General features: G+C 38.8%; 1 protein-coding gene across 7 annotated transcripts in view; it reads left to right on the top strand.

Moving 5' to 3' along the window:
- The window catches only part of CSRNP3 (cysteine and serine rich nuclear protein 3), a 109,086-nt gene that overhangs the window by 46,986 nt on the left and 36,488 nt on the right, over window positions 1-25,612 (top strand). Inside the window, exon 1 of one of the 7 annotated variants that reach the window (XM_017835180.1) lies at window positions 1,648-1,660. The exons of 5 other annotated variants lie outside the window; for them this stretch is intronic. The gene's annotated coding sequence lies outside the window, so the exon portion shown is untranslated. Of the gene's footprint in view, window positions 1-1,647; window positions 1,661-13,239; window positions 13,467-25,612 lie in introns of those variants that run through there. One more of the 7 variants, XM_017835177.1, reaches the window with a different exon arrangement.

Genomic DNA, 25,612 nt, shown 5'->3' on the forward strand with positions numbered 1-25,612 from the left:
TCCTTTTCCAGGCTTTATTTAGTAAATAACATAAATAACCTATCTAATACATGAGATAATAGCATAAATAAATAATATGATAAAAGAGCAGTTACCTATTGTTTTGATTTTTTTTTCTCCCTTGCCCTTTTGTTTTGTGAATTTTGTTCTATGTGCTCTTTAAATGGCAGGTTACCTGTTGTAGTTAATTCACAGGAATAAGCAAATTCCAAAACAAGGACAAGCTGGGAAAATTAATAACTTAACCTCAAATAGGTGGGATCTTTGAATTTCTCTTTGTTACAGACAGACAGATGATAGAAATGTCTGCATACCTGTAAGGTGACAATTTTGATTTTTGCATCTATCATACATAAGAGAGAGGAATTACCAGCTCATAACAATTCTGCTTTGATTTTTTTTGTTTTAATTTTAAATATCCAAACACAAGATCCTTGTCCACCATTTATCTTCACACCATAATATCTGGCTAACAACAAAGGGAAAAAAACCCCCACCACAACAAAAGAAACTCCCACACAAAAACCAAACCAATACACTTCTACAAGTCTTGAAATGTTTCTGCATTCACAAAGTCTGAATAGTGATGAGGATGAAAAATTTACATGTTCAAATCTTAATCCACTGTCTTAAAAGGGGGGAACGGAGAGACAGCATAAGTCACTAATCCAATTGTGCTAGAACAGCTGCCCAGATACAGCAACTGTGAAATCTGTGCTAGAAACACTATTAAGTTGTTTTTTGACCACTGTGTCATTTAACTTAGCTCTGTGTGCAGTGTGAGAGTATCTGGATCCAGTGCTGCTTTAAGACATTTTAGCTGGTGGGGATGAAGCCTGATAAGAGCTCCCGCACAAATGCAGTGTGTGCATCCTCCTCCCTCCTGCTGGCTTGGGGCTGCTTGTGCACTCAGTGCAGGGGAGATGTGGGACATGCAGAGATTTACCAATGACTATAAATTTCTGAAAGGGACAATCCCCACTATCACAATTGCAACAGTTTTCCCATGTCAGGATCTATAAAACTGCAGGACAGCTGAACAGAGGGTATTTCAGGAACAAATGATGGCATAGTCTTACTTTTAAAAAGGACATAATTTAATTTTATGTGACGGTGTCTGCATTTTAATGCATAGCATAATACAGCCTGAACCCTTTGGCTGAGGTCAGCCTATCTGCTAGTGTCTTCTTTTAGTAGTAGTTTATCATATGAAGAAAAATTCTTCTCTTCCCATAAATATTTTCCAGTGGTTAAGTACAAGAGCTTTTAATCAGAAATCACAATATATGGGAACTTAGAAGATTTCTGTGACTGTAAATTCCCTTATAGCACTTCTCTCCCTAGAAATTAGAAATACAGAATAAAAAGAAAGGCATGTGTCTCATGTTGCAACTGAGAGAACAGCTGCTGTAATTTATCTTGTAGTACTTGGAGCTTGTAAGTTGTGGCCTGTGCTTTCCTTTCGGAGGGTTTTGCTAAGATGCCAGTATTAGTTATAAATAAATAAATATTTACTGGAGATGGCAAAACCCAATATCTAGAGAGCAAAATTAATTTGTAAGTCTTGTACTTCTTATGATGTAAAGTATAAAAATGCATGATGTTTCCATTTCAGGACTGGGAGACAGTTTAAAAATCCCAAGTAATTCCACTGGAGAAGGTGTGTATGTAAAGAATAAGCACTTTCATAGTATTTCTACCCTTTTGTCTGTAAAGATACAGATTTTGTTGATAATATGATGTCGTGTTTGATATGTGACACAGGGAGTTCACAGACTTGCATTTTAGTCTCTAGAGTTTCCTTCCATTGGGAATTTGAAGAATTCATTAAATAAATCTGACCAGAAGAGACCAAAGCCCTCTTCCAGCACTGTGCTTAAGTTAGATTCATGCTTAATGAGAATAACTCTGCTGGGACCATTGTTTTTTAATATCTGTTCTCACTCAAGTGGGGCCTTAAAAATTCAATCATCTAAAACTGCAGCAGAATAAATAGTTAAGGATGCTGATGAACTATTTCCAAAACCCATACTATTCACACTTAATATTTTAAGAATCCATTTCTCCCTACCTCTATTTTTTAATCATCATCCCTATTATACTTTTGATTGATTGAAAATCATTATGATTCAGAGGCCCGGTTTAGTACTTAAGTAAGTCCTAGACACATTCTTGTTATTCCTAATCCGTCAAGAGTACCCAACAGCTCCTTTATTTTCTTTATAGCAGCCTAATGAGGTCAGAAAGGTCAGAAGAAACTAGCAAGAAAGGTCAGAGTGGCTTATGCATGGGTCCTTTTCTGTAGGCTGATACTCAGCATGCTGGGAATGAGTCTGGCTATAGTATTTGGATTCTGCAGTGAAATAATGACATGAGCAATTCAACAAGTAGTCTTCATTATCCTTTCCCACAAAAATGTATTTCCACAACTACAGCAATTAGTAGGGATTATCTTTGAGAGGAGAAATAAATGGCTTTTAACTGCTTTGTGTGTATTAAAATAATGTTAGATGTTTTAAAATTTTCCTATCTGAAGAATTGTTTTGTATTTTAAATTCAAGTGACAGCATATCACCCTGATCAGAAGAAACAGTACTTTCCCATCCACTTATTGATATTACTTAGAAATAGAATTGTAAAGTTCATATCGGGCTTAAATTTTCAGACCTACCAATATAATTGTCCTTTCTTACATCTTCTCCCCCCGCCCCCCTTGTTATTGATGGAAGTGCAAAGTAACTCTGAATTGATTTTCTTGCTCTTATTGTTTGGCTTGTTTAATGAAACAGGTTCTCTCTAACTGGTGATCTTGAAGCGTACATTTTAACCATTAAGAGCACAATTGTGGGATAAGTAACAATAAGATATTTGGTTTTTTTATATTTTATGTTTTCATATGGAAATGCTAGGTATGGAAAAGTTAAGCTGCTCAAAGGCTCACAGAATTACTCATAAAAAGTGGATTTTGGGATCTAATTGATTATGCAAACTTATTCCGTGTCTGTGCTGTCAGTCCAATGCTAGCAGTTCAGTGGGTTCTTCTTACAGTCCAGAGAAAAGCTCTGCAGTATAACCATTAAAGTATTAATAACATCTGTATAGTGGAAATAACAGTAGTATAGCAATTAATAAGTGCTTGGCTTGCTATTAGTTGCTAGTTTTTATTCCTAGTGGTGAATTGTATGCAGTCAGGCTATGGCTTGAGAGTCCTCAGTGGTTACCCACTGTCTAGTAAAAAATTCCACTGCATTTTATTTGACATTTAATATGTGGGCCTCTGAACACTTGGGTTTGTTTTCTGAAGATCTGGCTTTTGACTGATGACTGAGTGTTGAATAGAGACCATAGTGTTGGATATCCTTAGCAGAGTCACCTTGTTTGTTTGCTTAGATGGAATGAAACACTGGATGTGTGGACAGGCAGGAATTTTCAGTTCTGGTTCAGGCTATATTTGACTCAGCTGTCAGCCTGTCTTGTATTTTGGATTTTGGCATTCCCCATCCCACTGATAGTAGTCCAAGGTCCTTGATGTATTTTCAGCAAATTCTCTGATTTTGTGTAACAAAGTGATACCTTTCAATATTCCACTTTTTGCTTAGTGCACATTACGCTTGGTGAATTTTGCTTCTGAGTTGGCTGAAGGGTTAGGATCCAAGGGGAATTCCTTTTTATTTTTCTTTTTAATGGATAGAATTATGTTCCTAGCATAAATTGGCAGTCTGTGTCAAAGTATGATATTTCTGGTATTCTCATTCAATTGATTTTTCTCTGTCATTCAGATACTTTAGGACCCATGTGCCTTATTTTCAGCATGTAGACATTAGATACAAATATATTTCCTAGATCTCAAAATAAAGATTTGGTCTCATCTTCCACAACCCATCTTCAAGAGTTTACCATATTTCATCTTCTGAAATGTTGGCTTGCCTGTGTTTTTTTCCCACTCTTGGTTCTTTTATTCTTCTAATTGCTACTCAGTTTATTTTTGAAAAGGTACTTTGTTCCTTCCATATTTTACAACTTTCTACACAGTTATATTTTTAGTGGCCTTTTCATTTCCATCTGTACTTTTTCTGGTTAATCTAGGGGAAAAAAAAGTTTATTTATGATATCTCTGCTAACAATGGATGTATCCCCCTCAGATTTTTCTTCTAAGACTGTTTTCCAGTAAGCAGTTTCTATCCTCCAAGATGGTTGACTTAAATCAACTGTGAAGCAAAATCTTATGCAAACCTTTTAACCTTTTCCATCTCAATATCACAAAATCCTGGCCTTAAAAATGCATTCTTGCTGTGTTCTCGTGTATATCTCAGCACTGCTTTAAGAGTGGTGTTACTTTCACCTGCTGATGCATCTCTTTGTATCCCCATTAGCATCAATTTTTACAGTCATAAATGTACCTTCTTTGCCTCTTGAAACAGAGGCAAGATCTTGGTCTTTCCTCTCCTCTTACCTGTCAGGGTTCATTAATATTGGTAACTTTAAAAATTTTTAACTCCTGTACTGTTTCTAATGTTTTTGAGCAGTTCCTGCAAATCTGTTTCATTGTTTTTTTAATATCTTTTTTAAAATTCACCTTTGTCATTATGTGTATAGAATTTTCAGTTGCCATGTGAAAATAACTGTTACAAGATAAGTGGTAGGTCTTTGTTCTCTCTGCAGCCCTAGGTCTTTGCATCCATCTTTGTTTCCTGCTTGACATTTAAGATACTTAGCTTCTAAAGTGATATATCAGGTTATATATAGCTTTTAAGGCTGTTAATGCTGTCATTATTGTGGTATGATAATTTAAAGCATCGACAAGGTTTGTGGGGAAATTAGCATTTTTTAATTAGATTAACTTCTACAGTTAGAAAAGTAGGCAGGCTTTTGTGTCTATGACCCCTTTCTTATGTCCTCAAAGGGTTTGAGTTTCCTACTCATCTCAGCTTGTCTACTTCAAGATCCTGCTGTTCTCTGCAAACTTTGCCTGTCATTGCTTGACACACTAAATGTCACAAGGTTCGCACTTGTTGATCTGGGTCTGTTCCTGTGTGATTATGATCTTAAAGTAATTTTTTAGTTGTTTGCAACTACAGAAATAAGAAGAAGATCAGCATGGAGCATGTACCAATTTGCTGTTATAAGTATGTAACAAGCTAAATATGACAGCTTTTCAGGAATTCTCACAGTACTGGAGATAATAAGAAAACTGCAGGATACACACTGCAGTTGTGAACTCATTGCCATTGTAAATGACATGGAATATGTTTTCTGAATGTAAATGGGGTCACTCGTGTCTCTGAATCCAAGACATCCAGGGCAGTGAGAATGTCTTTTGCTCTGAAAAAGTAGAGCAGTTGGCACTGGCAGATACTTCTTGAAATCTTAAATGGCTGAAGTCTGCATTTACAATCCTGTATCCAGAGAATTATGTATGTGCTACCAACAGTGGACTTGAGGCAGGAGAGAATTCCAGGTAGGCAGCTAGACTAGTGGTAGGGTCACTGAAATCCACCCACCCTGGAAGATGGAAAGAAAGGGCCAAGAACCTTGACTTCTTGTTCTTCAGTCACAAAACTGGTGAGTTCCCCTATGAGCTTAGAGCTGTTGATCTGGTAAAAGTCTGTTAACTGCAAATGACAGCTGGTGCTGTCAGCTTGCACCTTTGCTGTGACCTGGAAGGTCAGAACAGACACACTGGCTACACTCTTTCTAAATATCAGACAAGCCTAGTATTATCTCAACTCAATAAAGCAGTAATAAACATGGTCCTCATGTTCCTAAAAGGAAAAATATTGTGATGGAAACAATATTATCCTCAGTGCTTTAAGATCCTAAGCCAAAGGGACAAATCTAGCTGAGAAATCACAATCATTGCAGGGATGCCAAAAATCCCACTGAGTTGGTAATTGCTTCTTTTCTGCAACACCGGAAACTGCCAAATGATGCAACTTTGTATCAGGTGATATCAGCTACAAGTTTTGCCTGTGCCATAAATCCGTGAGCCTTATTCAAAGTATTTGAATGTAATCCTCGTTGAAAGTCTAATTTACTTTTTTAAGCTGTTCACTGGAAAATATGTCGAATAATGATTTTAAAAGGAAAAAAAAAAATTCTCCCCTGCAAGTGCACCAATGCAGGAGGTTGCAGTCTTTAGGGACCATAGCCTGACATCCTCAACCCATGGCTATTGTACTGCTGTCAGAATGATAAGTGTGTCTACTTAATATTGTGAACAAAACTAACTGAAACATGAGTTTCTGCAGCTGGTAGGTATCAAGCAGTTTAATTAAAAAAAAAAATTCTTGATGGTTTCTGAAGTGCTGAGGTCTTGAAAGATATTTGGGCTATAAAAATGCTCTAATAAAAGTCTTCATTTAGTTCTGATCTCTTTTAGGTAGAACTTTAGAGAAAACAGTCACTCAATAGCTGCTTCTATAAAAGAACTTCCAGACTTGAGCATGTTGCAAAAATGTTGATCCTTGCACAGTTTCAGGGCATGTGACTACTACACTTAACCCTTTAAATTCTTGGAAAGTTAGATCGAAAACACGGTGTCTTTGAACACCAGTTGAAAACAGTGCAATCAAATTATGAAGTTATGGATTTAAACCAGTGCATCCTAGAGCTGTCCACTGATTTGCTAATATGAATGTGGTTATTTAAATACTGCCATCCATCTTCTTCCTAAATGGAAGAAATGACAATCGGCATTCCTTAGAAAGCACATTTCTGAATTTGAGCGGCTTACTTTCATAGAGTAGAATCATAGAAAGGCTTGGGTTGGAAGGGACCTTAAAATCATCCAGTTCAAAGCCCCCTGCTATGGGCACCCGTTTTGACCAGGTTGCTTAAAGCCCCTTCCAACCTAAACTTGACACTTCCACAACTTCACTGGGCAGCTTGTTCCAGTGCCTCACTACCCTCTGACTAAAGAATTTCTTCCTAATGGCTAATCTAAATTTCCCCTCTTTTAGTTTAAAACAGTTTCCACTTCTTCTAAGCCCCTTTTAAATACTGGAAGGCCACAACAAGGTCTTCATGAAGTCTTCTCTTCTCCAGGCTCTCAGCTTGTCTTCATAGGAGAGGTGCTTCAGCCCTCTGATCATCTTTGTGGCCCTCCTTGGGACCTGCTCCAACAGGTCCATGTTTCTCTTGTGCTGAGGACCCCAGAGCTAGTTAGAGCACTCCAGGTGGGCTCTCATGATGGTAGAGGGGCAGAATCACCTCCCTTGACATGCTGGCCACTCCTCTTTTGATGCAGTTGGCTTTCTGGGCTGTAATCACATACCATTGGCTCATGTACTTTCTGAAGCTTTAGATTGTTACAATGACATAGGAAGAAGTTTGCTGTAAAAGTACAGTGGTTTGGGTTTTAATATTATGAAAATGCATATTCATGGTAGGAAAATCATTTTGGATACTACAATATATGAAAATATTTTTCATTTAATTTCTTTAATGCTGACTTACAGGCAAATGAAATCATGACCATGTTTTTTAGGGTATGAGAAGGGAATTGCCTGTAAAATACTTTTACTTTATTAATGTAGGCTGCTGTCAGGCAACATATTGGGGGGAAATGTGTTGTGTTCTGCTGGTAGAGAAGACTCAGGACAAGCAATAAAATTCCCATTGCTGTGCTGATGTTATCCATGATGCTAGTAGACAAATGAAAAAATAAATGAAAATTATTTTCAAGTTCTGCTGAATACACATTACTAAAGGAGAATCAGTTTCTAGGCTTTAAATGTTATTTGAAACAGTGACAAGTTACCATATAACCTGTAATTCAGTGTTCTGTTTTTTATTCTAAATAGTACATTGAAAATGTCTTGTGTTTTAAGTCAGAATGCTTCATAAACTAACTGCTATAAAATTTACGTTACTGCTTAGCTCTGTCTCTGTGTCTGTTATATTTTTACATCTGCCTCTGCTCAAATTAATATACTTGTGTTTATGGTAGACAGGAACAAATGTAAAAATTGTAACAATGAAAAATTCATCTTTCTGTGGAAGATGAAAACTAAAGAGCTTGTCTGCTCCACTATGGAAGTTGAGAAAACAAGGAACGAGGCAAATGTTGCTGGTTTAGCAACAGTGGTGCTTTATAAAGCTCTGTTGATGACAAGTCCAGTCTGCTTCCTTCTGACTGGATTTTTTTTCTTGTTTCAACCGCACTGACTCAGTAAACTTTTTTGGTTTACTGTGGTATAAGGAGGACTAGAATAACCAAGTAGTTGGAGAGAAAAAATACTAGCTATTATGTTTGCTTCAAATATCTCTTAATTTTATTTATTTTTAAACTTTTTGCTGGTCAACAGCCAAGTGAAATTTATAAGCTGGAAAATAATACTTTGGGAAAAGGTGTGCTTAGTTACCAAGCAAGAGAAAAGGGAATGGAGTAAGGAGTCAGTTAATTATAAATGAAAAGGCACCTTTGTTTCTTCTGTTTATGTCTTGCAATTTCTAACCACACCAAGCATAGTTTTGCATAGTTCTGAGTTACTAATCTGCATGGATCACATTGCAATGTCTGAGGTGTCATGGAAACTGGCTGGAGCAAAGCTGGCTTATGAAGCACATACAAGACAGCACAGGCAGTCTCTCTTCTTCAAGTATCTGCCTTCTAAGTGTTTGTTTTTTAAACAAGGTAATGACCAGTTTGATTTTTCAAATATAACTAACTTAGTTTTATTTGAAAAACACCATGCTCTGCTGGCATTTTGAATGATGGCTGTATGAAGCATTACATTATTAATTATTTGCTTTGATTATTCACATCATGTAATGCAACAGTAGTCAAGAGATTATTTTGCCACTTGGCTATACACCTCTCAGTACACTAGTTTGCCTGCCAAAGCTAATATTTCTTTGATTTTGGTAGTTAACTATCAGTTTTGAGAAAGGTTGTGAAAGGAGAAAGAAACCCCATATGTTTACTACAGGGGGGTATTTTTGTTTGCATACAGTAGCTCTTCTAATGCATAGTTCCTTTCAGTGCTGTTTTCTGAAAGGAAGAGTGCTTTCCTTTGAGATATCACCCTGGAAGGGGTTAATTTTATCTTGGAAAAATGCAGGTTATGTAAGATGTAGCAAGACTGTATCATTAAAAATGAGGTTGTTTTCAAGAGCTGTTTTGCTAAAATTCAGTAGGAAGGGGTATGCTGTTCTATACCTCATAGCATGTGTAAAAAGAATTTACTGTTACTCTGTGCCTGCTTTTAGGAACTTGGCCCTGGTCAAGCAGGTACTTTTTAAGAATCAGAAAAATAGCAAACTGTACATGGCGTCCTTCAAATTGACATGACAGGGTAAGAGTGCCTAAAGTAAGAGTGAAGGGTGGCACTGGCAGCCCTACATTGACAAGCTAGGAGTCACTGCATGAAGTTGGGGATGAGATTGCTAGGGTGCAGAAATCAGAACAGCTTCCCACAGGCCTGCCCTTCAGTTATAGGTTGCAGATCAACAGATGGATGGAGAAAGCAGATATCATCTTACCTTTCAAATAAATTTTGTCTGTTTTCATTTATTTCACTGACTAGACTCTTATTTCAAAACATAGTTGTATTTCTTTGTTAAAAATGCCATTTATGAATGAGTAGGATTTTCATATTTGCACAGTTCAGGAACCCAAAGTGTGTCATTCTTCCTGGCAGGCTATAGAAATCCATCTAGCCCCAGTATTTGGAACCAAAGAATTACCATGACACTACTTGAAGATGGTTTAGCTGTGACTGTGATATATCTAGAGAAAGCAAGACATTTGGGGCCAGGGTGTGGAAATTTGTTTGATTAAGTTATATTTGGTCTGGAAAGAAATATGTAGAATTTATACTTAAGATTATCCTACCCCAGTGTTACTGATAGTAACTTCAGATTAATTATTACACTATTTTCTCTTAGGTGTGCATTTTTAACTCTCTAGAACTTCTGTAATGGCAGAGTTCCACTGGAAGTTTGCAATTTGAATTTGAATTCAAATTAGAGGACTTGACATGGGTAAGGTTTATAGATCTTACCAAAGAAGTGACCACAAATCATCTATTTCCAAACCTGAAAGCCAGTGCTGAGGCATTTAGAGCTGCTGGTGTAGCTCATAAATTGCAAACCATGGCATGTGAACCATGCTGTTTGTAAGAGCTGGAGTAGAGCATGCATGGTCCACTGAACACATTTTATAAATCCTAGACTTCAGATCTTTTTTGGCACTAGACTGCAAAAGAGTTTCAGCAAAACCCTCTTTTACTCAACTGCTATGGAAGTTATTGCATTTTTGGTGTACTTGGAGAAAGAGGAGCTCTTGCATTTCATTGCAAGGTACAGGATTCCAAACTTTAGAATAACAAGGTATTGAGTGCAAGGTGCCCCTTTTTTGTTCAATGGAATTGAACAGTCTGTTCCTGTAATTGTTTTGATTCATATCTGATTCATCCAATTGTGATACAGGATACTGAACAGCAGATTAAGTTCAATACCTAACAAAATAATTTAGTTGTATAAGGTGGAAATTATTTGAATTTCAAATCATAGGCTTAGTCTGATTTGCAATATATGGCTCGTTTTGGGTTGTTGTGGGCGTTTTGGGGTTTTTTTGTTTGTTTTTAAATTCTGCGCAAGATCTGTATTTCAATGCATATAACCTTTATAAAAGTACTCAAGTTTAAATGCACATAGAGTAGAATAAACCAGGATTTTACCCTTATTTACAGATGGTCAGCAGATTCTTGATTCTGTTTCCTTACCTTAGAGAAAAGAGAGCTCTTGCTTACCTTGACTCCCATGGGAGACCTTGGGTAGAAGAGACTGCTAAGCATTTGCATACACCCACTGTTGTTTCAAGGAAAGGTGAATTTGGATTCTCTTGAAGAAGTCCTGTCTCTTACAAGAGGGGTACTGGAAAGTATTGTCTCATTTGGAGCTCTTCTTACTAAGGAGTGACAAGAGAGGTCTAAGTTCTGGCTCTTGGGTGATCTATAATGCCTTCCATGGTGGCAAAAAGGCACTTCCTCAATAGTATGTTTGAGCAGAAATTCAGCAATGTTGCTCTGACATCTATTCAGTAATCCTGTAAGAAGAGAGTATGGGATGGAATATAATTCAGTTACCTAAAAATGTCAAGTTAGAATTAGGAAATTCCAAATTCCACTATGGAGGATTGAAGCTTCCCTCCCTCCCCCCATCAACCTTGAAGAAGTGATTAACTGAGGCTGCCTTGGAGACTGCTTGCTGCTATTGTCTCCTGCAGAAACAACACTTTGCTGCTAACTGGTTTAACTGTATCATGTCCTTGAATGTGTTTTCCTCTAACCACCTTCCTGGATTTCAGAACTGTTCCATAGTGTATATAACAACAAACCACAAAAATGTGACAGTAGTACTATTTTTCTGCCAGTTTTTGTTCTTTTTATCTGTCAGAGGTTTGGTTTTTATTTTTTCCCTTAGTGCTACTGCAGCAAAAATGCCTGCCTTTTGTTTATGTCTTCCTGCACTGGCATCGTGACATCATCAGTGATATCGCCAGGGGAAAAAAAACGCATAGCTTTAGCTAAACCAGCTGTTTGTTAGCAAGCCATCTAGTCTGCTTTAGTTTCTTCTCATTAATGTATACACAGCAGCGCTTTCTGCTTAAGAGACGTAGAAGGTTCTCAGCCACGAACAATCTGCTCGGTCCGTGTCGTTGGGTAGATGAAAATGGTGGCACTGAAAAATACAGTCATTCTTGAAAACGGAATTTTTTATTAAAAAACATGAATGTGAGAGTCTAGAAGATATTCATTACTGTATTTAGTTGTGGGTAATTCTGAATCCTTTACTAACCATCTGGTATAATTCAGTGTAATCACAGACACTGCATATCAACTGTTACAAAACGTTAATAATACAAGATGAGCAAGATGCCAAGAACAATAAAGAAATGAGTTTTGTCATTGATTTGCATTATGACACGGTAAGGCGAATGAAACTGTATTAGTCATGCTTGTCCCTTCTTCCGTGCAAATCAGTAGCAAAACTTCCACTCACTTCCATAGGACCAGAATAATGCCAACCATGAGCTACGAGCTGTCATTTATTGTAATGAGAGAGATCTTAAATAGAATAAGGAGGTATTTCATTTGTGGAATGTTAATGAGAAAACAGGGTTTTTTTGCTATCTTATGTTATCAAAATCCTATGAATTATTCTAGAGATAATTGACTATAGAATAGCAGCATCTTTGCAGTGTTAAAATTATGGATAATTGCGTGTTCACTACCAGTTTTCAGGGTGGAGAAGAGATGTTCATTTATCATCACTGGATGGTTTGTTGAGAGCTTTAAATTAGAATATTTGGCAAATTCACTCTGCAGAAGGAGTTAAGCTATCTCCAAATATTCCAACATGGATCCCTCGTACTGATAATGCATCAGTGAAAAAAGATCAATAATATTTACCATTTTCCATAAAGGCTTTTGTAATTTGAATGTAGATATTCACTTATTCTAATGTGAAATGCTTAGGTAAATATTAAGTTTTTAAGTAATATAAAATGTTATTCAAATTTATATTTTTTAAAAAATAAACAACAAACCCCAACCAACCAAACACACGCACACAAAAAAAACCCGCCCTGAGTATCAGCAACTATTACCAAGAAGAGATTAGACTTCATTGTATTACATAATTTGTCATTCGGATTTGAGACTAATCCTCGCTCAAATGGCCAATTCTCATTCACCTGAGTAGGCTCACTGAAGCCAGCAAAACTCATTTTACGACCAAAGATTACAGGATAATGCCCTTGACTGATGAGACAAATTCAAATCAAGGGGCTGCTTTTTAGGTACAATTTTTCATTCGGAAGCTCATCCTCTCCATAAGGGATAAACACTGGCAGATTAAGTGTTGGCAAAATATTACCTCTCCAGAATATTAATTTCAGTGTGCACCGTGTGTGGAGCGATGCAGACAATGCATGGTTTGTGCCACTCCCCATAAGAAAAAATTACTTCTAACAGATCTCTTGAATTTCTACTTGGACCAGTGTTACAAGTGGGAGTGTTAATAATAATAATTGGGAAAAAAAAAAGTTGAGGGGATTTCCATAACAACTGCTGTCTTAATGAGCTAAAGAAGCCTTAGAATTTGTTATTCCTTCCTCATAGTAGACCTCAGCTGATAAAAATATCTGTAGCCGGTGAAATCAGTGGCATGCCTGGCTTTCTCAGACAAAACTCCCATGTGATCACACAGGCAGCCTCAGTGAGCCTGAAGCTGCTCAGCAAGCAGTAGGTAATGAGTCTTTGTGCAGAGCGAAGCTCTTGTGGCTGAACAATAAAGCATATGGTACCAGCAATAAAACACAGTGCTGGGAGATTTAAGAAGATTCTGCTGGAAGTAGGAAGACAGTGAATATGTCAAACATTATAAAATGACGATCAATCTGGTTTGGTTCCTAATTAATAAAAACAGTGCATGGATTGGAAAAACAACAATTTGAACAGGTCAGTTTTTTTTATAGATTCTTCACACACTTCAATATTTTAAATATAAGTGGGGGTTTTGCTATTTCCTTATTATTACTAAAGCCAGGTTTTTTTGCATTTTGTAAGGTGGGATTGGAAGGATTCACATCAATGTGATACGAGGCTAAATAAATTGTGTAAGTTCTGTGATCAAACTCATTGTAAAAATGTTTCTACCATTATTCCTATGCAATTCAAACTTCAATTGTGCATGAAAAATGGGGTAGCAAGTAAAATTAAATTTATGCTAGATGGATCATTTACCAATAACATAAAATATTTAGTAACAACAATCTATTATTCTGCTATGTATTTGAGACTAATTCTTTCTCAGTTGGAGATCTGTAGCGTCTGTGTTTGGTTAAAAATAATGTAACATTAGAGCATATCTAACAGTGCACTTATGTTTTTTTTCTACACATTCTTCTTGGGTAATTTTGAAAGTGGTGTTTTGTCTTATTTTTAATGCAATTATATACACATAGGAGTGATACATTATAACCCTCTGCCTGCATTTCACTCTTAATATTAATGCAATACATGTTATTTTTCAAGTGAGTATTTATTTCTCATAGTAGTTCTTAGTTAATTATACATTAATTATTTTTTGAAAACTGCTCCCAGAGATTTCTGTGGCCTATGTTTGTCTTACAGAGGATAGACATGCAATTTTTCTGTTGTATCACATCACGTAGAAATTAACCAGGTAAAAGTTTTAATCTTGAAATCTCTTTACAGTACTGGTTTGTGGGCTTTTTTTCCCCTTTTCTGAATACTGGAGATCGTGAATTAGATATGTTGGCAATGCCTGAAAGAAAGAGATGTGCTGATTTTGGGGGAGTATTTCAGCAGAAAGGAGATGGAGCCCTTGAAAAGCAGTTGGGGAAATACAGAAATAAACCCCACAACGTTGAGAACAGAATCTTCTTTTATGTGCACTTATGATTTCGATGGGGAAATGTTCCTTATAGGCACCACGTTGATTTCGCTGCCGTGTCCCTGCGGGGAGCGCAGGGCCCAGCGCTGCCGGGGCTGCGGGCGGAGAGATGCGTTCGCGTTGTGTTCGTACCGGTTCGCTATTGTGTGTCCGCTGAAAGGAGCCGTGCACAACCCGACCCTCGCCGCCCCCGAGCTCCCTGCCCCCTGGAAATGAAGAGAGGAAAAAGGGAAAAGGAAGCCCGGGCTCTGGCCGCAGAGCCGGGGGAGGGGGGAATGGGTCTCCTTGGAAACCGCCGCGGTGGGCGGGCGGGCTCTCGCCCGGGTCGGGGTGGGGGTCGCGGGCGGCGCCGCTCGTCTCTGGCCCCAGCTCCGGCCGTGGTTCGGCCGCGGCTGCGGCCCCGGCGGGGCCCGGGGCGAGGACGGCGGGGGACGCGGCCGCCGTGCCCGGCGTGCTGTGCCCCGAGCGCTGTGCCCGGCGTGCCCCGCGGCGGGGGCGGGGCAGTGCCATGCAGATGAGGGGGCGGTGCCGGCGCTCGGCGGGGCAGCGGCCGGGGCAGGTACGGGGGGCGCGGGGCCGGCGGTGCCCCCGCTTTGTCCCGCGGCGGGCGCGGGGAGCGATCGCGGAGCGCCGCGGGCGGTCCGGACCTGCCTCCGCGGGGAGCGGGGCGGGACGAGGGCTCCCCGTGCGGGACCCGGGGTCTGGCTCTGCCTCGGCAGCGGCAGCGCAGCCCACGCGGTCTCGGATTAGGAATCCATTATGCATAATTTTATAGTTGTAAATATTACTGAAAACTAATTTAAATTGCTTTGCAATCCCTCTTTTAAAACAGTTCTCTTGTGAAAGGTAATTCTGCGTTAAAAAGCAGATACGGCTTGGCGTCTCAGAAAACAGGCCTGTTCGTGTTTCAGACAATAGATCAGAAAGGATGTGTAAAAGTGCTTTTTCATCATACTAAGGTGCAACTATTCATTTGTTTCACAGGGAACCCTGGTAAAATCACAGTAACACTGCGGTTTGTACCATCAGATCGGATGAGATACACTGAATGTGTCACTCTATGCTAATTTAAATGTAGAAAATATAACAATATATAGTCACGGAATTATCGTATAATTACTATATTTGTTTAAAATTAATTAAGTGGATTTTAAATTTCAATTTATGAGGCAATTAGGTGCTTAAAGTACATACAGAGGTAAAATTAACAGTGTGCTTTAAAATAACAATAGGAATATCCCAACAGAAGAGCATTCCCACTGTTAAAATGGAATCACAACTTTGAAATACACCTGTCTTGTTCATTTAGGCAGACAGAAAACAAAACACCAGACTTTTTCCTGTGGATTAGGCATTTCATGTTCTAAAGCGTTGCCAGTATTAAGTTATTTAAGGAAGTTTAAGGAAAAAATCCTGAAACAAAAAGGTGTTTTGTGCTACTGCCAAGTTATGGTAATTTTGAGATACACTTTTTTTTCCCCATCTATAGTCAAACTGAGGTGTATGTTTATGTAAACATTTTGTGCTGTAATTTGAATGGTGGCTGTTGAGCCCCTTTAAGGATCATAAATAGAACCCAATGTTTCTGTAAGTATCTGGCATTTTGGAGACAGAGACGTGATTATGATCTCCCATATTACCAAAGTGTAGTGTTATTTATACTAATTTACTTCTATATCTGAGGACCCCAAGTCTGGTGTGTAGTGTTTTGGTTTGAGAATGTGCAATGTTTACTGTATATGTTAGATGTTTAATCTCATTTGTTTATTGGAAAGAGGAATTTGCATTTGTTGAAAAAGTTGTTGCTGTGGACAGATGCAATAGTTGACTAAAGTTTAAGTTCAATATTAATTGAAGACATGTTAGTCATGGTTTAGAGTACACAATGGCAAATGTTTGGAAATTCATTCCAAAGCTTAAATATTTTCTCTGAAATAGCAACAGATGATTGTGTCATTTAAAACTCTTACTTGCTCTAAAGGGTACTTGTAGTAACTGAACCTTGAATTTGAGAGTTGTTTTCCCTTTCAACAAGCAGGTGGAAGGTCAGGCTGAAGCAAGGCAGGTATAATCTATCGCAAGATTGGTAAAGCTGTCTGAAAGATAAATTTACATGTAGTCTGTCAGTATCTCTCTTTGTTCTTGCTCTGAATCAGTTATGATGCTGAGAAAATCTGGATTATAGATGTGCCATTCCTTCAGTAAAACATCACCAAATACCATCACATCCTTAAAATGCTGATGTCATTCCAAGTCCTACCAGTGAGTTTTGATCGCTGTTGCTTCATTTGTCTTTTGTAGTTTTTTTTGACCCGGAAAAAGGGACTCAATATAGATAAGTCATACTTTTCATCCGTTCTGCAGACAGGGGTAGATGGGTCTGTGTTGTGTCCGTGCTGTGGCAGCGGTTCCAGTGTTGGTACCTCAGGCAGCTGGCCCAGGCTCATGCACTGTGTGAGGGGGCAGGAGCTGCTGGGGTGACTCCACAAGCGCTGTCCCATGACTACAGGATCTGTGGAAGGGCTGATAGGCCAGCTCCAGGCCCTACAGTTCCCTGCTGGGCATCACAGCTGGGGCAAGGAGGCTTTCATTTCAAACACATCTCCTGGGCTGCCTGAAAGTGGGAGTCGGGACTCCTCCAGTGTCTGTGGGCATCTCCCACCAGAGGAGCAGCTGGTCCTTCTGGGAAGATGAAATAGGCTGACACTGCAATGGCTTCAGGAGGAGGTTGGGTTTTCCTGAATAGGGATCTGAGTTTGATAATGAACTTCTCGGTGATTTAAAATCTGTTCTTTGTTATACTTGAACAAAGTCTGCTCTTAATATATTATGAATATGTTAAAAAAGGAAGCTGGATTGCAAATGTTTTTGTATTTCTTAAGTGATAGCAATCGCTAGTAAGTGCTATTTGTGTGGGGGTGAAAGGGTAAACAAAAAAATGTTGAAAGCCACAAAATGTGTTTAATTGTTTTTAGTGTGGACAACAAATGATAGCACTGCTTACTTCCAACATGAATCTGTGACAGCTATTCTCAATCAAACAGTTTTGTCTTTCAAGTATTCTATTATGGGTATTATGGGGGTGGGAGGGAAACCCCATGACTCTGGGGGGACTTGGAGTCCTTGCAGGGCTGCCATTGTTTTGCTCTCTTCCAGTACCTGAGTCTTTATTGAACCATTCAGTTTCAGAGTAGCTCAAGGTTTAACTTTGTAGCTTTCAATTAAGTAGCTCACTTGTTTACTATTATGCCTCCTCACCTACTCTTACTTATAAACAAACATCTTTTAACAATGAAATGAAAAAGCGAAAATTGCAGAGTATTAACATTCTTATCTCAGCTCCCCTGGAAAAGGCAGAATGATCAGAGATTTGATAAATCAAAATATATGCACCACCTCAGGTTGAAAGCATAAGCCCCGTACCTTCACAGCAGTGCTTTTCAGGAGAGTGTAGGGCAGATAATTAATTTTGTTCAGCAGAGTCCCCTGGCTGAAGTATTGTTGGATGGTCATAAGGTGCTTACAAGTCAGGCAATGCAATGGGAATGGGCTGGCTGCTCAATTTGTATTCATCACTGTCTTAATGACAAGAGGGCCTTGGGAATCGGATGGGTATATACTTACCTGCAGCTCTTCTGTCAGCCTTCTGGAGAAGTTTTCAGCTTTGAATTATGAAGTGAACTGAAAGGGATTTTTAGACGTGTTTATTATGATACCAAGTCACTACAGCCAAAACCTCCTGATTTCCTTTAGCATTAAAAAAGAAGTGAAAGGAGTCAACATTCAATTTTAACACAGCTGGGAATCTAATTTTAGGTCAACCTTACTAGTAAGTGGTCTGTCATGTTAACGCGATACACCCTGCCTTTGTGTGGCTCTGTGTTGATTATACACATGTACACATGCACAGGTGAATGACCTCTGGGTAATTTTCGATGGCCAAAAATCTGAAGTTATTGTTGGAAAGATTGCCTGTGATTGAATATGTGCTTTAAAAATCGTCTTTGAGGTTTTCAGTTATTGAAATTTCTGAGAAGACAACTGACTTACAGAGAAACATTTTAGTTCATTGAATATGCTTATTTTATCTGCCTTCATAAAAAACATCTCATTCTATGGTGCTGTGGTCACTAAGTTTGGGACTCTGCTATCTTAGGGCAGCTGATCTTTTTGACTGATTTCTTAAGGACATCAGGTGTATGCAATTATGCTTTCTCTGTGCCTGTCATATTGCTCAATATGTCTATCATATTTTCCTTATTAGTTGTTTTAACTGGATACCTCATATCAGCTGAGCTCAGAAGAGAACAGTCGATCTTCCTCGAGTGTTGTTCAAATGGGTGGTGAGACGGAAAAGAGAGACTGTTCACACCAGAGAAAAACAATTTGCACTATGACTAAGTCCCTGATTATCAAAGTAACCACAGAGAGGAAAGCTTAAACACCACGACCCTGGGGAGGAGCATCAGTGAAGCAGCCCTTGTACTGTGCCTTGAGTAATCCAGCCAGAAGAGGCAAATTAGTAAATAATCAAGTTTCAGTAGTTTCCCAGATTTTTTCTTTCTTTCTTTTTTTTTTTTTTGGTAAACTTGAAATTATATTCTACTGATATTTTTAGCTAATAACTGAGGAGCTTATTTTTACCTTGTGCTGTTCTTAGAAAAGAAGGTGAATTGTCTATGCTCTACTTATGTGTCAGAAGGAAACTTACCAGTTTTTGTATAAATTCGTTGTTTCCTGCATTCAATAATTTGTTGTATATGTTATGGGGGTTTGCTGGTGAATTTCCACCATCAATGTTTATTGTTGAAATAATATTTTTGCTAAAAATCTCCAGGGTTTTTTTCCAATAAACATATAGGGTTTCATGGTTGAATAGATACACCATGTTTGGTGAAAAGTCAAAAAGCAAATAGGAGAAACCATAGTAATTTTACATCTTTTTTTTTTTGTGTAATTTTTCTGTGGGTTTGAACACCTACTTAGAACTGTCTTGGGTGTTCATGAAACCTGCAGATTGTAACATTATATTTTGGTTGTGTGTTGTCCTTGATCTAGATACAAAACTTGAATTATTATAGCCATAAAGCTATTTTTGAAGATAGTAATTTCAAAACATCACAGCCTTTCAGTAGATATTAATAATTTATATTTTCCAGTTCAAATAGTTTTATTGACTCTGTTCTCTAGGGAGAAAGATGCACTTAAGCATCTTTTTACTAATTTTGGCTTTACTTGAGGCCAAGCCTTGAATGAAGTCATGATTTTACTCTCATGCCATGGAGCTATATTCATTTCATTGGTGGCAACTGAATGTTGGCTCCTGCTGACCAAAATCATTTATATTTTTAGAGACCTGTTTCACTCTTCCTCAGATATTTCCGCTGGAGAAAATAATAGGTTTTCTGGTATTTTGGAGCTGCAGTTTAGTTTCTACCATTTTCTTTCAGCTTTAGAGTAGAAAAAAGAACAGGGTAACCTCTTCAAGAAGCATTTTGGGCTACTAGACATGCCAGTCTGTCACTTTAAGTGGCTGCAAATAACTGTCAAATATTTACTTGATATCTTAAAAATTGCACAGTCCTGTGATGTTATTAGAGAATTGAGTTAATTATGTTCTTTCTAATTCTAACATTTATTAAAAATAAAAAGAAGCTGTTATGGGAGATTTTTATGCTTTTGATGTTTAAAAAAAAAGAAAAAGAGAAAAGAAAAAGTAAAAAAAACCCCCGTCAATCCAAAATCTTTTGATTGGTTGGTTGTAAGTTGTTGGATGCAAAGAACCAAGCTCATACCATAAGTTTTAAATGTCTTGAATGTTTTGAAGTCAGAAGAATATGGTCTGACTCTTGTAGTGTCAGGGGCTTACAGCATTTTTCATGTTTTCTCTCACTGAACCTGGAAGCTCCTGGAGCACCTATGTCTGCGTCAGTGGGCGTAGGAGAAGGTATTCCTACAGCTGTGCCTTTTTTTGGGTGGATGTGACAAGACAAAGGCATCGGGTTGGACAAAATCATCTGCCAGGCTGGAATTTGAATGCTGAATTGAGGAAAGTTGAAACAGTCTCCATTAGGGAACGTGCTGAGCATGTCTATTGTATAACGCTGCAGCAGTACTAAAACGCAAATGGCTGCTGGCTGTGCACAGGCAGGTCTTTAATATCTCAGGATTTGGTGCATAATAAGCTAAGACCCTTTTTCGTGCCACCTCTGTGATGAATTCTTATTAACAATATTTGCTAAAGCACATTAAACATGTGCGTTAAATGTGTACAGTTAATTAAATTTTGCCAGTGTATGATAGAAGAAAACCTGTGTTAGAAGAACAGAGTTAAGTAATGAATAATTGGTAAACAGCATAATTTCTGCCATCATATAGCCTTCTACTTGGTATTTATTTTGATATCCAAAGCAATGTGTATTTACGTTTCAGAGATGCCTGTTGAAGGTAAGAATGTATTTCACAAGGGAACTGCAAACAGTCTAACCGTGTTAGGGCAGTGTTCTGCTTCACAAATTAATTCTGCTGAGAAGCTGCATATATTAGAAGAACTGATCTGCTTCTGCTGATTGTGGTGAGCTAATGCAAAACCTTAGCGATATGTTGGGATACATAGCAGAGATGAACACCACTGCATGGTAACACTCAGCTTTGAGGACATCCGTATTTTTTTATATCTGCTTTGTTTACCTTCTCCTTTATAACTGGCCTCCAGTGACAATGACAGTGCATGGCTTTGCTATTTCATTTATATTTCTCTTTAACAGTGAAGGAAACTTGAAACTCAGTATTTTTGTCTCAAGAGTCTGGCTTCTGTAGGAAAGGAATATTTTTGTAACCTTTTGCTTCAATCCCTTCTCATCTTTTTTTCTTTCTCCAGTTTTACCTCTTTCATTGTGCTGTTATTCAGTCTTTATTGTCATTCTCAAAAACTGACTAATATAGGCGATTTTTTTGTCTGTTTAGACACATTTTTGACATTTCTCAAAATGTCTCCAGTAAGAATTTCAAATGTTTTCCTTAATGTTCTTTATCTCTTTTTCTTTTTTAAATATTTTTGCTAAGTTTAAACATATGTGAACCTATATATGAACTTGCGATGAAGATGAGAGAAAATGGGTAAAAAGTGAAAGAGGAAGAGCAAGCTCTTCATGTTTCCTCTCCAGAAGAACCTATTTAGAGGTCAAAATAGCCAGCATAATTGATTCCTGCCAGAGGCAGTATGAATTTATATCTTTACCCTTGACTTGACTTTTAGCCTATATTTATTTAGCCATTTAAATTGTTGTAGCCATTTCTTTTGACCATGCCCTTGGCAGTCTCATTGTTGACACTTTCACTACACTTCCTCTGCATTTGAAATAGTAATGCGTGGAAATATTTTTGAAAGAAAGAATCTAGACTCCAACTAAATACTGTGTCACTCTTATCCCAAGTGTTAATGCTTTCTCAGTTAGAGCAAACATTGTGTAGCACAAGATATATTTCCTCATAGGGAAGTTCTGACTAAATATTTAAATTATAATCTTGACATTACGTTAGTTGTGATATGCAAACTTAATGCTTTAAAGATATAGTTTAAGGGTGTTAAGAGAGAAAAGTTGATTTTAAGGTGGCCAGAAGATAAAATAACGGAATTCTGTTGCCTTTTGTTGAAGGGGAGAGTGATTTATGTTCAGAAAAAGAATTTTGAAAATTAATAGGCCAAGCTATCATTATACCTAGTAGTTAATACATCTGCTTTGTTTTTCAAACCTTTTCTTTTAAAGTGTTTTAGAACTGATAAGAATCCATTGTATTTGAAGGCAAGGCAAAATTACAGTGGCAGCAGAGCTCGTTTACTGATGCAGAGGTGCAGTAGCATAGTGTAGGGAGGAGCATGTTTCGTAGCAGTGTTGAAATGGCTGTAAAATTTCCCGTCCTTCCCATGGCTCTCTTTGAGCAGTAATGCTTTTTTTCCTTGCACTAAGGACTGTCTGTGGTCATTGAGGGCCACAGGTCTTTTGCTTCTGAGTAAGATTTCAGGATTAGTCCCTAAGTCATGTCCCCTTAATGAAGTAAGAAGTGAGGCAATTGGAGGTTAGATGCTTGAGAGATAAACATTTTAATCCCCCATGCCTGTGTGGTTACCCTTCAGCATGGAATGATGGCTCAGCTGCTTCCTGTTGGAGTTCCCTGTGCTCTGGGTCACAGTCCAGTGCCCACTCCTGAAGGCAGGACCTTCCCTTTCAAGAACAGAGCATGGGTCACTCATCCACTCAAAACACATTTCTTGTGAAGATCTGCTGCCAAATGGGTTTCTTGTTAATTTACACAGTAGAACAGCAAAGAAACTCACCAGGATGCTGAAGAGTCAGATCTGTTGTTCAGTAACTGCTGCCTGCCTCTAAGCTATTGCTTAGTGGAGAGCATCCTCATCTTTTGCTTGGGTGGAGGCCATTTCTCTGGATAGAAAATAATGCAAAGAGTCACAGTCCTAAGAGAGTGGGCACAGGTACAAGCCAAGTGCTGCACTGTAATTACGAGCCTTCAGGTACATAAACAGTTGCTCGTGGGTTTGGGCCTGGCCCCACCTTTCCATCTGTTTCCTTCTCTGTGTGCTCTGCACTCATACTGCATTTTCCTTTTGTTCTTAGACACCTTACTTGGAAGAACACGAAGTTTCAGGGAGACTTCAACATGAACTTATTCAGGCATCTCAAATCTCTGTAACTTTGTGTATGTGCAGAAGTGCTTTATGCTGGGGGAATTTGAAAGTGAGAATGTGAGACCCTGGAAAAGCTCACATACCTTTGAAGAAGACAGTTTGGTGACAGATGGGCAGAGCCTTCTAGAAAAGGGGTTTTGATCTGAGGACAAGCCAAGAAGGATGTTGGAGTAATTTAAAAGTTACTGATTGCTCCAGTGAAAGCAGCTTTTTCTCATTCAGCAGGCAGTAATCAGCCATTTGTATGCCCCTGTGCCCTTGCAGGGGGTAGATGAGCAGGTGTAACTGTGAGGTGGCAGTGTGTACCTGTCGAGATGGCACATCACTCCCTCTGCTTTTGTTTTCTGTCCCTAGGGGCTCTAGTTCCCTGAGCAGACACAAGTTGTCTGTATCAGGGACCAGTGTTCCCTCCACATTACTGTCATGGGCTGTATGTTCTGATGGGAATCTATATCTTGTTCTGGCGATCATTAACTCAAAATTGGGAAGAACCTGAATAGCAGCCAAGTGCACAAGTGTTTTCAGACCTGCACAGTTTCTTGTTCACTTTCTCTTCCTTGTTCTGTCCGATGAACATTTTAGTTGCCACATTAAAAGTGGGGTAGTGTCAGCAAGAGGCTGTGTGGCTTTGGGGAGCTCCCCAGAGGCAAGGCTGTTCAGGGTGCACAGCTGTGGGATTGAGAGCGTAGGCAGAACATGCCGGCTGCTTTCTGGCAGCTGCAGCCATTGGACAGACTCCCTGGCTTTGGGATGAGGAACTTGATGCTGCAGTTCCATTTGTGTCTCCATCACCATTCCCCCCCTGCACAGCCCCCAAATATAAAGGCATTTCCTAGTTCCATACAGGATCAACAGATGTACTGTGCCTCCCATGTAATATAATCACTGCTGGTGATTGAAATGGAAATATCACTATAATATAGCAAGAAGATGTCAGTGACTTCTCTTCAGCTGTTTCCACTTTGTGGGGAGTACCTGTGTAAGTGGAGTTCTGTCTAGTACAGCATGCTGCTAGACAGTGGTCCTTTTCTGCTGTCTTTATTGCCCAAAATATTGTAAAGATTGAAACTGCTGTGATTTTGAAGGGTCTGTGGCTATAGTTTCAGGAGCTGTATTTTGTTGTGGCTTTTTTCTCCCAGTAAACTAATGAGAAATTTGTTGCCTCAGGAGATCGAGTCAAATGAATTTCTGAGATGCTGCGCACTGTCATATAGCAACATTTCAGCCTTATGTTTAGGGGGAATTGACTGCAAGGATGAGGAAGCAGAACTGTGTGTCCGCAGTGGTTGTGGCTGCATTTTGCATCCCATTGCTTTCCACTGAAGCGTTAAGTAGTGACTACTGCTGGAGACAGGATATTAAACTTGGCGTGATCGTTTGTGTTCTTCTTAGAGATTTTGATTCTTAAGAGGTGAATGAACTCCATTATTATAAAACTTTTGTTCTAGTCCTTGTAATTAAATAATATAATAAAAATGTTGTATAATGTATATGTAATTTCTAGTTTTGACTTAAAAAGGCAAGTTTAAACCTGCGCATAACTCCCTCCTGCTGTGCTTAAGAGCTGGTAGGCAAGGTAGAATGCTTTGTCGGCAAAGCAGAACAAGTAATTAGAACTTTCTGTTGCAATGGAAAGAAACCACTATGTTCTTGCCACCTCAGCCACAGAATTTCCTATAGATAGACTTCAGTGTTTGCTGAATTATGATTTTGAATTGGTCTTACAGACCGTAATCTGGTGATTCCTGCTTTTTCTTTCCTTTTTTTTTTTTTTAATGGTTGTTTTGTTGGTTCGGCATTTTTTGGTTTGGTTTGGTTTGGTTTTGGTTTTTTTGTAGTTTTCATCCTCATATACTCACCTTGATCCTGTTCTAGCTTCATACCAGACCAAAAGTTAGATGCAGATCTCTTCATGCTGTCACTTTGTTTTTTTCCAGGAAAGAAACTGGTGTTGGGACTTGAAGGGAGCTATAGAATGCATAGGAGACTTTGAAACTACTTGGTACGAGATTAAGTGTGAGCCAAAATAGCAGAGAATCTGCTGAAGTGCTGTGCTTACAGGGTCAGAACAGAGCACCTACGTGGCTGATACTACCTCTGTACTAATTGAAAAGATAAGAAAGATACAGACTAGGGACAGCATTCTCTGTCTTTTGCTGCCAAGTGGCAGGATGCAGCTCTTGTCCATAGTGGCTAAGCTGTCAGGCCTTTGCCAAAACCCAGGCGCCCTCATCCAGCCTGCCTGCTGGGAATGGTTCTGGTGCCTGCTTCATCCTGCGTTATCCAGGAGAGCGTGAGGTGGCCGGGGCCAAAACCCTGAAATGTGCTAATTGTTAAACAGTATGGCCAGTACTGGACTCTCTGCCTTAACCTTGTCTTCTTTACGAGTAGCCACTTAGCCCAGCTTATGATAGCTTCCTGACAAATTTATTGGTTCTTTTAAACATAGAACCATAGAAATGTTGGTTGGAAGGGAGTTCT

Source organism: Lepidothrix coronata, unplaced genomic scaffold, assembly GCF_001604755.1.
Source record: "Lepidothrix coronata isolate B3197 unplaced genomic scaffold, Lepidothrix_coronata-1.0 Scaffold250, whole genome shotgun sequence".
Lineage (NCBI taxonomy): Eukaryota > Metazoa > Chordata > Aves > Passeriformes > Pipridae > Lepidothrix > Lepidothrix coronata.